This window comes from Mirounga leonina, unplaced genomic scaffold (genome assembly GCF_011800145.1).
Source record: "Mirounga leonina isolate KUSES-001 unplaced genomic scaffold, KU_Mleo_1.0 Mir_180, whole genome shotgun sequence".
NCBI lineage: Eukaryota > Metazoa > Chordata > Mammalia > Carnivora > Phocidae > Mirounga > Mirounga leonina.
The window spans coordinates 18,916,303-18,921,232 of record NW_023270469.1 but is presented as its reverse complement, the minus strand read 5'-3'; positions in this window follow the sequence as shown (position 1 = coordinate 18,921,232).

The window sequence follows — 4,930 nt, the reverse complement described above, 5'->3', positions numbered from 1 at the left end:
GGGCCCGCCGAGGACCCGCGAGGACCCTGGTCGGGCCGCCCGCCGCCCGCCGCCCCCCACGCCACACCTCACGCCGCCCGCCCTGTAGGGTCCACGCCGCCCGCCGCGCTCCGCCGGGCCCACGATGTCCGCGAGCTCCCACAGGGTCGTGAGGCCGCCGCGGTGGTGGAAGGTGGGCGGCGGTCAGGCGGCCGCCGGGGCAGCCATGCGCAGAGAGGCGACGGCGGCTGGAGGGGGAACCGCCCGGCCGGAGAGCGCGCGGGCGGCCTCTGCCGGCCAAGGGGCGCAGCGGCACCCGGCCTGGGGTCCTCGCCCCGCTCCGCGCTCGCGGTGCGCCGTCGGGGGCCAGGAAGCCAAGTGGGCTGGCGCGAACAGTTCAGGCTTTGGAGTGAGACCAGTGCACGACAGCGCCATTTATCTGGCGCTTACCTGTGCCACAGTCACACATTATCTCACTGAATGTATCTAACCCTTTCGCAGACGAGGAACCTGAAGCTTGGAAAGCTTAATAAACCTTCCCGAGGACCCCAGTGCCAGAAGATAGCATCCCAGTACTTAAATCTTATTCACTGAGTTTAAACTATTGTATCATGAACTCTGCCCAGTTCTCACCAAGCCCCGCACTGAAAGATCGACCTTAAACTAGACCCTCAAATCCTCATAAATAGCCCGCTTTTCTACTCCTCTTTCCTTGACCCTATTAAAACTGCAAGGTAGTGATCTTTGCCGCAGTAAACAATACACTCGAGTTTATTAACGTTTTTTTTTTTTTTTTAAGATTTTATTTATTTTTTTGACAGAGAGAGACATAGCAAGAGCAGGAACACAAGCAGGGGGAGTGGGAGAGGGAGAAGCAGGCCTCCCGCAGAGCAGGGACCCCGATGTGGGACTCGATCCCAGGACCCTGGGATCATGACCTGAGCTGAAGGCAGACGCTTAACGACTGAGCCACCCAGGCGCCCCTATTAACGGGTTTTTAAAAAATGTTATTTCCAGGGAGCCAGCATTTCACACCACAAATAGGCAGCTTTACTTTCCTGTCTTGGGGTGGGGGGTTGAAGGAACGAAAAAGATGTGAAGGATAAAGGTCAAGAAGCGACAAGGGGAAATAAAGTAATGGGAAAAAAACAAGTCCATTTCACCTATCCAGCTTAACTTTAGGTGTGGCCTCTGAGGGATCTTGCTATCCTCAAACAGCTCACTTTATAAGGCATTTCTAAATATCACAAGGAAGTGGGATATGGCGGAAAAGCAACCACCTACATGAGTTTCAAATGAGCAGAATTCTGATCCGGCTCTGCCAAATGTTGGCAGCAAGAGTTACAGGATCCAACAAATGGGCATAGCATCTGCCAACCTGAATGTAAGGTTCAAACAAGACAATGAGAGTGAAAACCCATTAAGAGTTACACCCTTGGGCGCCTGGGTGGCTCAGTTGGTTAAGCGACTGCTTTCGGCTCGGGTCATGATCCTGGAGTCCTGCATCGGGCTCCCTGCTCGGCGGGGAGCCTGCTTCTCCCTCTGACCCTCACCCCTCTCATGTGCTCTCTCTCTCTCATTCTCTCTGTCTCAAATAAATGAATAAAATCTTAAAAAAAAAAAAAAAAAAAAGAGTTACACCCTTGGAAGTCTGAAAGTGTTACAAGTCATAAATCTGAATTTTCACAGGACAGAAGATGGAGTTTAAAACTACAGGCCAGTGAACTTATCAGCCCTAGGTAAAATTCTCTAATGTGACCATTGGAAAAGGAAAAGATAGGACTAGATTTACAGTCCTTTTCTTTTTTGCAGGAATACCAGGCAGGAGGATGTTGCAGACACAGCAACTGCAGTTTTCAACAGGGCATCTGGCAATTCACATCATAGATAAGAAAGTGAAAAATGTAAGCTGAATGATAGCATTGAGGCAAGTTAAAGACCAGGCCCAGAGGGGACCAATGAGCAGGGACAACCAGAGGCTGCTAGGAGCCTGCCCCACCTCTCACCTTGGCCCAGCCAACTCAAGTTGCCATCAGCTGTGGATGACCTGAAGCAGGAAGGGATGCCTAATATACTGGATGACAAACTGCGTGCAGATTAAATCTAGCAAGATGGGGCGCCTGGGTGGCTCAGTCGTTAGGCGTCTGCCTTCGGCTCAGGTCATGATCCCAGGGTTCTGGGATCGAGTCCCACATCGGGCTCCCTGCTCGGCAGGAAGCCTGCTTCTCCCTCTCCCACTCCCCCTGCTTGTGTTCCCTCTCTCGCTGTGTCTTTCTCTGTCAAATAAATAAAATCTTTTTAAAAATAAATAAGTAGGGCGCCTGGGTGGCTCAGTTGGTTAAGCGACTGCCTTCGGCTCAGGTCATGATCCCAGGGTCCTGGGATCGAGTCCTGCATCGGGCTCCCTGCTCTGCGGGGAGCCTGCTTCTCCCTCTCCCACTCCCCCTGCTTGTGTTCCTTCTCTCGCTATGTCTCTCTCTGTCAAATAAATAAATAAAATCTTTTAAATAAATAAATAAATAAATAAATAAATAAATGTAGCAAGATGAAATTTAAGAGACTGCTGAGTTCTGTAGTGGGGTTAAAAATAAAAGCCTAAGAACAAAATAGAAATTAATTAAAATTATAATCTGTAAATCATAAACTATACTAACTACAGTCTGAGAGTTGATCATGTAGAATACCAAGAACTATCTCAGGTGAGGTCCATAAAACCTCATTGGGCCTCTCAAAGCTGATCCCTTACTCTGGCAGTCAGGCCACATTTCTTTCTGGACACAGTTTATAAAGACAAAGAAGTGGGGGCACCTGGGTGGCTCAGTCGTTAACTGTCTGCCTTCAGCTCAGGTCGTGATCTCAGGGTCCTGGGATCAAGCCCCGCATCGGGCTCCCTGCTCCGCGGGAAGCCTGCTTCTGCCTCTCCCATTCCCCCTGCTTGTGTTCCCTCTCTGTCAAATAAATAAAATCTTAAAAAAAAAAAAAGACAAAAGAAGTGTTCAGTGACTAAGTTCATAGGAGACATGACACTGTTCTGCTGAAGTAACTGGGGCTTATCAGCATGAAAGATAAAGCATGTAGAGGGAAAAGAGGAAAATGATGGATATTGATCTTTGCCTTTCAAGGACTGGCATAGTGGAAAAGAAATTCAACTTTTGTGATTCTACAAAAGGTGCTCAAGGAAAGCACATTTCATTTTAATGTAAGGAAGAAATGACCATCAATTATTACCCTAAGTAGTAAACTCCATGTTTCTGAGGATTTTTGTAAAATTAAGGAGAGCCACCAATGGCCAGGTACAGCAGTTCATGCCTCTGGCAGCAAACTATAACTGAGGTCAGTTCCAACTCCAAAGGTCTGTCATTATTAAAGTCATTTTTTATTCTCAGTTGATTTGGCCAGGTCTGAATTCCTAAAGCCATACAGTTCTCGGTCATTATTCTTCAGCTTTCCTTTTGATTATGTCATTTATTTTATTACCAAATATTTCCATTTGAAGGAAAAAAAGTAGCTCATGTTAACCAAAAGTTAGTCAAGGGTTAGGACAAAATTTCAGTATTTCAGAAGGCAATAGAGTATTGGTTCTTTTCTTTTCATTATTTTTTTTTAGGGGGGGAGGGGCAGAAGGAGAGAGAGAATCTTAAGCAGGCTCCATGCTCAGCATGGAGCCCATGCGGGGCTCAATCTCACAAACCCTGAGATCATGACCTGAGCTGAAACCAAGAGTCAGACACTCAACCAACTGAGCCACTCAGGTGCCCCAATACTGGTTAATTTAAATATTGCCTCAATAACTGATACAAATCAGTGTCTAAGCTATAGTATGTCATATTCTTGGGGATGCTTCACTTAAGCAGTGTTTGATTTTTCTGTTACATACATAATTCCCAGTCAATAAAAGAACTATTGGGGTGCCCGGGTGGCTCAGTTGTTAAGCGTCTGCCTTCGGCTCAGGTCATGATCCCAGGGTCCTGGGATTGAGCCCTGTGTCGGGCTCCCTGCTCAGTGAAGAGTCTGCTTCTCCCTCTCCCACTCCACCTGTTTGTGTTCCCCCTCTCAGTTTCTCTCTCTGTCAAATAAATAAAATCTTTTTAAAAATTAAAAAAAAAAATGAACTATTACCTGAGACCCACTTGAAGTGGAAAAATATGCTTAAGTCGTATTTGAACAATATTAAGAAACAACTTCGATTATCTAAACTGGTAAGGCTGAAACAACAGACAAAATGTTTTCCCTTTTGACCTAAAATAACTTGCATAAATCTTGAGAAGTACAAATCGAAATAACCGAACAGACTATTTAAATAATCTCCATAGTGCTTAGGAAATACTGACAGATAATAGACTAGATTCATTCACACTTTAAATGCTTTAAGGAATTTTCCTAATTGTAAATTATTCTTTCCTTTAAAGGAAATTTTGGATTTAAATAGAAAATTTTCTGCATATTGGCTCTCTGGAATTTTCACTATGGATCAGAAAATTAAAAATTTAATAAAAACTCTGAGTTTATCAAAGTAGAAATAGTCATGATGTGAAAAGGTCAAAGAATACAAACTTACAGGAAATAACTTCTGGGACTGAAGAAATCTACAATGACATGAGGCAGTGAGCCAACGGCTACCTAAGTATACAGGTGAGGTTTCAGGCCCTGATAATCACCTTGCCACAGCAATAGCATTTTAAGTATAATAAAGGCTGCAACAGCATCCTTTGGGGATCATGATAGAAATATAAAAAGAATAAGAAAAATAGAAAATTGAGATCAAATAGTTTGGTTTTCCACTAGAAGAAAACTAACTTAAAAATGAACAAAAAAATGTTCTCAGTTTTTAAAAAGCAAAACAAATAAACATACACCAAAAAGAAGTGAACCTAACCATAGAATTTGGGAGTATTCAAAGGAATTACATAATCAGCCTTTAGAAGAGGAACATTTTCGTTAACAAAATGTC